The sequence below is a fragment of the Ptychodera flava genome, chromosome 15, assembly GCF_041260155.1.
Source record: "Ptychodera flava strain L36383 chromosome 15, AS_Pfla_20210202, whole genome shotgun sequence".
Taxonomy (NCBI): domain Eukaryota; kingdom Metazoa; phylum Hemichordata; class Enteropneusta; family Ptychoderidae; genus Ptychodera; species Ptychodera flava.
Window position 1 is genome coordinate 6,360,688 of NC_091942.1, and position 10,159 is coordinate 6,370,846.

A 10,159-nucleotide genomic window follows, 5' to 3' on the forward strand; every position below is an offset into this window, starting at 1 on the left:
AATTTCTAATAAAACTTTGAAAACATTACAGTGTTGATCCTTTTTATGTGTGGGTGTAAACTACACATGGAAAGGTGATAAACAAAGAGTGCTATGTTCAACGTTCTCTTGATATGTCTACCATCATACGTTTTCCATGATTGTAAACACTCTTTGCACAAATAGAATGTTTTGACATTGTGTATACACGGTATTAATTTAATATACTCAAGAGCAGGAGGATGGTGAGTGTTAAGGTTTTTCCTAGTATGTTATTCGATTGGTGCGCCAAGCGCTGTGTTGAAGGGACGGAGAAAAGGATATTCTTATTTTTCTGAATCGTGTATCTTCGCTCACTAATTTTAACAGATATTTTTTTCGATCAGACTGGTGTAAATACTACACTGACAGCTCTGTCACCAGGAGAAGAGAAGAAGAAACGCAATACTGTGACAAAGCCCAGTATGTACATACCAACACGACTCGATTTTAGTGAAAAACGCTTCCTCCAGCAACATCATAAAAATTCCAGCAATTGTCAAAACTGCGAATATGGTCACAGTGAATATGTTAAGAAGAAAGACATGTCACTCAATTCTTTTACACACACACACACAGACACACAGACACACAGACACATGTTATCATATATTAATGTATGTGTATATATACATATATATATATATATATATATATATATATATATATATATATATATATATATACAAAAACACAAAATGTATACAATGTGCCCTCCCGGTTATCACCATAATGGCTTTATGGCAACCTCTGAACTTGGGCACAGAGAGTACGGTTATATATATATATATATATATATATATATATATATATATATATATATATATATATATATATATATATATATATATATATATATATATATATATATATATATATATAACAACACTCAACCAGCTGGTCTGTCTTGTGCCATGCTGCTGCTTACTCTAATGCAACAAAGAGATGTTACCTTTGCCTGAAAGAGAAACTGTTCATCATCAATGCTGAGAAGCCTAACCTGCTAAACAAGCGATCGGAGCTCATCTCGAAGTGTCGCCATCAGAACAGATACCTCCTGTCCAACTACCATGCCCCTCCTCTAGGAATAGAACCATCCAGCGCGCTATGTGGAAACACGCACAACGGAGTCAGGAACACGCAGAACCACGGGCGGAACAACAGAAGCAAAGCAACGGAAACATTCGAAGATAAGATAAGTTGAACCATTCGTCTGATGATCGCTACAGAGAGCACATGTAGCGTGAAACTCAGAGTAACGCCTAAGTCCTGTGTTCTACTTGTTATCAATTTTTACCGTATATATATATATATATATATATATATATATATATATATATATATATATATATATATATATATATATATATATATATATATATATATTATCAAATTACCTTCTGGGGTACGTCAATCAATGTTTGGTTTTTCTTCATGTTTATCCAAAGATTGTATGTTTTCAATTAAAATTCGACAGCGGCAGTTCGTCCGTCTTGCAGTAATCTTACTTCCAGAGTGACCTTACATCAACTGATATTCCGCAGTAGCATGCTGACTGATCCATAAAGGCGATTCATGACATGAAAAACTCGCCATTATTTTATATTTTAATTTTAGCGTTGTTTTTATACTTTATTTCGTCAGTTAATCTCATTAACCGTCAAGAACTCACTGCTACGTTCAGCTATAGTCTAAGAGTGAAATGAAGAATTACTGATTCTTCAATTCACGTCGTGTAATTTCTATAGATTGATCTTTACTGTCTGACACGCCAATAAAAATGTTGGTCTCGTGATATAGTCAGATTAATTAAAAAACAAACCAGAAGTTAATCCCTAATGCCAAGAGTGATAACGGCTTGTCAGCATGAGTATTTGAACAAGATTTAACATCTGACGATCGAGATAATCGTGAACATGTCCGCCGTGATACGGGTTCAAAAATTACTCTTCAGCCATTCAGTAATACAAAATAGACAAATGCACTCTTTTCGAAGACAGTCAAATAACTTGAACTCATTTGTGGTTTTGACGCACATCAGTGCTGTAAATGTAAAACACTATTTTTTATTTGTAGTTCTGGACGAATGTTTTAATCTTTGATGAAGCAAAAAACAGTTCTGTAAAGTAGTTCTTTGGTTATATTTTTAAAGAAAATTCTCTCTCAGTTATTGCTCTGATATTGTCATGATGATAATTAACATTGCTTCCGGTGCAGGAAAGCGGCTATGATTCCAAGGTAATGAAATTAGTACACTTGGCCCATGACCCTCAATAGAGAGGACCCATGAATCGATTTACAGTAAGAATGTTATCTTATCAGATCTACTTTTGTCATTTTACCGCCGTGTACACCGGTACGCGTGATCATCTTTCCCCGAGTTCGTGGGCGAACTCGAGAAGAATGAACATAAAACAACGGTGAAGACAGTGACCAGTCAATGTTTGGCTATGTACAGTGCAAAAGATTCCAAACAAGCGGGTGTAGTATACAGACAAAGAATCGCGAGAACTAGCTTCCAGTAGAGAGAGATATAGTATGTACAAATACAGCTGGGAACCAAACAAGTCGATCGTGAATGTGGCGTGGAAGATGCATCATAAAACTGAAATCTTTAGTTAAGAAAATAATGACTTATGCATCGCTATGTTACCACACTCTCTCGACCAATAGAGATCAATTTTGCATGCAACATTCCGGTAACATCGTAAAGATGAAATATAAAAAGGAACTACAGTTATGAAATTAATATCGACTTTGGATGTAAAGTTGGCGTGAAAATATGTTGTTCCGTTAAGTATCTTCCATTGTAAAGTACTCATATTAAAGATGAAATCGACATGAAAATTTACACGATGAGGTTGGAATGTTTTATGACTATATCTAAGGTGTATGGTCACGTTCTTGCCTGTCCCTGGGTAGCTTCATCGTAAGATGGCGGGGGTGGTTCTGAAAAAGTGACGGATTCGTAGTCCGGAGGAGCGTCATTCCCTCGTTGAAGTTCCGTCGATGATGACTGCGATAGCGTCGACCACGATTCAGAAGGTCGTGACTCGTGTCTGGTCGTCGACTGACTTGGCTGTGAATCTCGCCCAGGCATTGTTCCCAATGTCCGGTATCTTCTTGCTCGATCCGCGTTGTTCACGTCCCGTATTATCGATCGTTGAAGTTTTATCAGACACCAACCGAAAGCAGTGAGTACAGCGATACAGCCGATGGGTACAAAGCAGAAATAAACAAAGTACATTAAAATATTTGGACGACATTCCAGGAAGATTGCTTCATCGTTTTCAACTCCGTCCCTTGAAATGTAAATGACAGGTTTATCTCCGAAAGAAATTGGAATCTCTGTTGATCGAGTGTCCTCTATGATTGTGTGAGCAGTCGAGGTGTCGTAGAGGGCGCGGTTCAAATTGAAAATAACATGCAAGGGCAATTTCGTTTTTGACTCCTTATTCACATAGGCGAAGTAATATTCGTCTGCGCGTGTAATCTTTAAAGTATACTTTGCAGGTTTTGTTTTACATGGTTGATAAGTTTCATGGTGTACATAGCAACTGGAGCATTTAGCAGAGGTCACCCATTTATTCCAATTAGCCTTTCCCCCTATGACCCAAAACTCCACTTTGGAATCGTTGGCGCAAGTCAGGACTTCGACCTCCGATGTCCGTATGAGGTAAAATCTCCAAACAGCATATTCCATCGAATTCATCGTGCCCATCTTCGTGGCTGTGTATTCTTCGTGAGAGCCAATGTCCGGAATGCTTGAAAACAAAAACGCTTCAAACAAGGATCCTTTAACAGTTTTGACATGAAGGGAACTGCACATTTGATCCGAGTACGCGTCGTCCACGCCCCTTATCGGCCTCATTTCACCCGGAGAAGTCAAAAGCGTCACATGCCCGTAAAGCGACAAGCGCGTGACTATGGCGAATATTACGATTAACAAGGCCACCAAAACTAACAGAATAATTAGCCGATGTTTTATCTCCATGTTATGAAGTCTTTGATATGTGTTGGAACTGTGAAAACGTGGACAGCAGTCCTTGACGATTTCGTCGTTCAGTCCTCCTCCGCTGCAGTCGTATCCGAGATCATCGTCCATGGCATTGCGACTCGTTGTGAGCTGAGTACTGCTGCCAGGTGGCGTTGTAGACGTACCGCCGTAGTTCGGTACTGCAGTCTCACTGCTAGTTACCCGCATCATCTGACTCTATCAACTATAAATATCCATGTGGAACAACCCTGCGGGTTGACAAGGCAACGAATAAAAAATCCAATGTTAACCAAGATCTGAGTTTATCCTACCGGATGTAAGCCTCCTCCAAACGAGTACAGGTATATGTTGATAACAATATATATTTTATCGATGTGAACCCGGGCCCATAGGTCAAAGGTCATGAGATGACAAGCGTGATTACAGTCCCCGAGCTTGGTAAACAAAAACAACTCTGGATACTGTGAAACAAAGATGATCTTCCGATTATGTTTTCAACGTTCGTCATTTTGCCTCATGCAAGTGAGTTTGTTTGTGGTATTTTTGAAACGATTATGACCTGATTTTGAAAACTGAATACCAGCTTCGAATTCCTTAGTTGGTGTCACCAACGACAAAAAGAGAAAATAAATCAATGAGAGCGTTGTATCAATTGGTTATCTCACAAAGGGATTCTACGTTGGGAACAGAGTTGTGGGAACAATACACAAAACATTACAAAGCCCGTCATTGTTGTGTAGTTCGCCTCTCCGCGGTCAATGTATTGTGTGGCCTCTACTTAGGTACACAACCTGTGTATGCCACTTGCCTTGGCATGTTTTCATAATTTTATTTTTTGGAAGTTCGATCAAGGTTGAAGTAAGAGAGATGCCAAAAAATGGATAATTCTGATAGGTTAACGTGGCATAACATTAGGCCTTAATTTATACAGCATGTTCAAAGAGCGTATTTGATAAACAGCAAAAGTGAGCATCTTTGTCCTACCGTCAGTGAAATCTAACAAATATTTGTAATTCTTATCGAAGTCAGACAAATTAAAACACGCATTTACTTGTTTTCAAGGACCCTCTTCCCATTATAAGCAAAATTAGGAATTTCACGAGAACTTGCAACAGAAATATTGAAGCTTAAACTAATAAAACAGAAGGCGACTACAATCTCAACAAGACTCAATTCATCATATCGTCGCTTTTAATACCAACATGTAAAATGATATATATACGCTCACGTGTGCGTTTCCCTGATCAACTTTGGCGAACAAATATCGCCTATATTTATAATACGGCGTCACGTTTACAGTGGAGATTTTAACGCGAAGTATCCGAACGATCTTGTGAAAACCTCCAAACGACAGCAAAAACAGAAAAATCGCTGTATCTGAGACAGTGACACTTTTCTTTCTACTTATCACCGTGTGGAGCGCTTTGGTACGTATTTTGGTCGGTGCTCGAAGCTGTTGTATACAGTGGTCAACATGGTGTTTTGATGTAATCACCAATAATTCAAAATAATTACCCTCAGTGAATATATATATATATATGTGACCAGGATTAGATGAAATGCGTCATGTGACGTCATTGGACTCGGATTGCTCAGAATGTAAGTAGCTGTACTGGTTGCTGTACGTGTCTCTACAGCTTGGCTGTGGCGTAGTCTTCTTCTGTCATCAGGAAAAAGCCTGTTGCGCGCCAGGAGAACTTGGGTTTGTTCGTAATTTTGATAGTGGGTCGTTAGTGACATGTGGAGTTCTGAACAACAATTGCGTGCATACTGATTTGAACAATAATTTTGATGGCAGAGTCATGATGTCAACGCCGCTATTTTTTGGAGTTTGAACAAGGGCGACCGATTTATTATTTCGTTATTTCCATTTCGAAATTTCTCTTGAACGCGACGTTTAAGATATTAAAACATTTCAGGTGACAGTGAAATGAAATCCCGACATATCAGGAAACGTCTTCCATCTTCTGACGTCATTTTAAAGTTGGATCATGATCAGCAAATTGATATAACATGCGCTTAGAAATCATGTCAAGCTTTGAGTTAGGAAGTTTGTCAAATGTTTTTCCTTGAATAACACTAACACTGCTGTTACACAGATTACAAACGACCTAAAAAGAGAGATAAAGCCTGTTATGTAGTGTCTCGTGAGTTGATGTACTACCGCCGTCTCCGTTGAGCTACAGTAGGATATATTTAAACGCAACAACATGATGCCTCATGAATCGCTCCTGCAAAATAGGTGATTCGTACTTCCACATGTAGTTTGAAGTCGACTTGTTTACTTGAACACGACTGAAAAAAATGCCCAAACAATACCACCGCTTGAAATTCGAAATGTGTGTGATTTACATTCATAGTTGTCATAATACAAGAAAATAAGTATTCTGTTAAAAGGTGGTTCATTTGTGACACAGGTAATGTGTCTCTGCATGATGCTAACCTAAACAACTGCCAATGCTCTTTCATTGGTGTGACGCATCATGATGAAACTGTTTACATGTTTCGGCGTGCGAGAAAGGTACCTTGACGAGTTTGACATGTTTCAACCAAACTTTAGAAACAACGCACGCAATGTTTGTGAATCACATGCATGACCCTTTGTCATTATCGTAATCAGAAAGGTTTGTTGGTGAGATAACAGAATAAAACGGTACACAGTAATGATCTCCGACGTCGGTAAACAGGATTCGCAAGATGATAACATGTTTCCATTTCGGCCTTGTGCGAAAAGATGTTGACTCCACTTTCACGAACGCTTACGACTGTTACGAGAACCTTTTGAAGGTAGAAGATGGAGTCTGTTCTCGGATCGAAAATCTTTTCTTGTGATGTGCCGGTAGTATGTGCTTGTTTTCGTTCAAATTAGGTACATGGTAGGGTAGAACATGGCATTGAAGGTATGCTGTATAGTAGATGACCTTTTCACCTACAACCCGGTTACCATGGTATTTGATGAATGAGTTGTTGACTATACTGATTTATAACAGAGAGTAGAGATTAGATACAGCAGAGAGGTGAGTCACACATTTTGACTAAATACCTTGGGTCATTGATAAGTACTCAACATGGGCTTTTAACTCGCTTCAAATATCAATAATATATGTAGAGAATTTATAGCCTGTTTGTTCGCGGAGACACTGTCCCTCCACACACGGGATACACTTGCTCCAAGTCTGTGGGCATATAAATATCAAAACAGAAGAAATTGAAGGACTAAATTTCAGCAGACTGTCGACGTCACACTTATGGTAAGTTGTTGCGTAGGTCGTGGGATGAACGCCTTGGCCAGCCAGTTACTCAGCTGCAGAGAAAAGCCAGGCGACAGGGGCGAGTCTACATCCGGGACTGTGGCGAAGACTAAGAATCTGATCAATTGCAAAATCCTAATCATACAAAGACATGCAACGAGAGTTACCATGTGTAACTGTGTTTCATGGTAGTGCAAAAAAGGCAAGTGTAACAAACGATCTTACACAAAGTCTGATTTGGCAATCCAGATTCACATCCATCACAGACCATAGCAAATAAAGTTTTCACGCTGCTGTTTAACTGGAGAGGCAGTAACCGTACCATCTGGAGAATGTTTTCATTACATTTTCCCTAGAAAACCTTTAAATTGTATTTTCTTCACTTTAACGTTAGTATTTGAGGACAAGAAAATTGATATTTTGTCAAAAATGTGATTTTTCAATACCTGCTCACATCACAATTATGTCTTGTCATCACATTCCGGTATTTCGTTAAGGGAAAAGCCCAGGGCAGCAATCGTCGACGTAATGGTATGGGAACTTCGCTGGAATTGACGTGTGATGATGTCTGAGAATTGAAACTTGTTTATTGAATACGAAACCATTGCTAAGCCTCACGACCGTGCCGCTGATACTTCAAATATCCCTCCAAGAATGAGAAAGGACTCGGTGTGTGAGTGACTCTCTGCCTGCGTGAGTGTCTATGTGAGAGTCTGAGTGTCCGTTTATGCAGTATCGTGGTCATATCGGATACCGACGCAATAAGGAACACAACAAGATGACATACAATACTCAGATTTCTACCCACATTAGAAAAAAAATGCAAAATTATCACTTGCCCGTGCGTTGCATGCTACAATTCTATAGCTGCAAACCCGCACCGTGAATAAATTAAACCGATATTAAACAGTTCAATATGATAAGTGGTTATAGAACAATAAGAGCATGGAGGTAGTACATACCTCTATGAGGGATGAGTTACCGGAACGATTTCTAAATGTGTCAACGAGTCAGGCCAAGTTGTTGATTCCGTACTGATATTTTCGTGGTGCCAGTATTATTGTAGTTCAAATCGAGTGGAATACGGACGCTAATATATAGAGAGCGTGAATGTTAACTTTTGGATGATTATGGCACTGACTCCCTCGTAACGTAATGTCGAAGACTAATCGTGTTTACCGGCTGATATTTATCTTGCAATACTCTACAATCAATCGCAACACCCACTCATAATATTCCGGCCTTTGTATTTACAGTAGATAAGTTTTACATTAACACACTTTCCAGAATTCGAAAGAGTTGGAAAGCAAAAAATTGAGTGGATATGATAAGTTGTTGCTGCGTCGGACTGCACACTTAACGTCCAAATTATCCGTTTACTGTTGATAAAACAAGGGATAACCAAACGTGGTTCATGCTAAAGGTTTCTCTTGTTCATACTGCCATAGTTTGTTTCTTGAAGCCTTCCGTTGCTGACAAAATAGACAGATATTAGTGTACACAAAAGAGCCGTGTCACAAAAGGGACGTGTCTGTGTTGTTGTTTCTTTTTTTGTTAGTTTGAGTTTGTCTCTTGAAAATAACCAAGCCCATTATATTCAGAAAATCCCTGTGAAGACATTTATTGCAATTGAATAGGTTTGTCATGATGCCATGGCTACCAAACAGCTGATGAAATATTCAACCTTTGTCACACCACATACGTGTACATGAGTCATGTGAAAACAGCGAAATAGATGAGAAAGCGTTTATTGACAAGACCTTTGTACTTTCCATCAGTACTTGCCATGTAGAAAAATGATAATTATTAACACTGTTGTTTTCCGTCTCTCTTTTGTGTTGAAAAATGAGAACTATCGCCCGGAGGAGATCGAAGAGTTACGTTAGAACAATACCATATGGCTTTCAAGCAATTGCGAATGTGCTAAATATCTTCGTAAGTTCCAATGTTGTTTTGTTTTCTGTTTTTGAACCGGCTTTATGTAGGAGTCGATTCAACTCTATTGGGTCGTGTAGATGCTCCGACACACCCGCTCGCTTGACGTTCACTGAGGGCGCCAGACCGCAAGGCTATTGACAATGAGTGAATACGGCTCTCGAACCCGGGACGTGTATCCACCGCCACGCCAAGTTAGTACTGCTTGGCTGAAAACATGTTATCGTTTTTATTAATGTTCGCCATATCTATTTTCTAAAATGATACTTTAATACCATAACCGATTGTCCCACCTGCTTTCGAGGCAGGGAATGAGAGAAAGCTGTCCAATTATCTGAATTATTTCCATGCGTTTTCCCAACTGAGTAGTTGGTGGAAGGAAATTAATCTACTATGCAACACTTAAAGGGTATTTTTGAGAGCCAAACTGTTCAACTTGCTATCAATTGACAATAATAATCACACTGGAAAGAGACCCACATTATCCTCCCATGTCACTTTTTACAGAGGCAGGTGCTATACAGCTTGTCATGTGTTGAGAACCACGGTGATAATGAAATTGGACTGTCTCATTAGCACCTAGTGTGGTCCCCTAGCATGTTTACAAAGGTGAAGCTACTTGAAAAAAATCGCTGTATCAATAAATACAAATAATACAACAAATTACATAGTATATTACATTAGAGGGTGGTGTTATATTAGTAGTAACAGCAGTTGTTGTTGTTGTTGTTGTTGTTGTTGTTGTTGTTGTTGTTGTTGTTGTCGTTGTTGTTGTAATACATTGTACCAGTATGATGAATACACATACATAATTGTGATAAATACGAGTAATTCCTATAATCATCATGTTCCCTGGTGTCAGAGAGCATGAACGGAAATCCGTGTCAAAATATGTTCATCAACTTAATCACGAGGATATTATTCATGGTAATTAATATTCGACCAGTCGCTGTCGCGA

At 38.9% G+C, this 10,159-nt stretch overlaps 1 protein-coding gene across 2 annotated transcripts in view; it reads left to right on the forward strand.

Annotated features, from left to right (window-relative positions):
- Positions 1-7,119: 7,119 nt before the first annotated feature.
- The window catches only part of LOC139151025 (cytosolic Fe-S cluster assembly factor nubp1-A-like), a 43,975-nt gene continuing 40,935 nt past the window's right edge, over positions 7,120-10,159 (forward strand). The window contains exon 1 of one of the 2 annotated variants that reach the window (XM_070723543.1): positions 7,120-9,201. The gene's annotated coding sequence lies outside the window, so the exon portion shown is untranslated. The remainder of the gene's footprint in view (positions 9,202-10,159) is intronic. The other variant, XM_070723544.1, reaches the window with a different exon arrangement.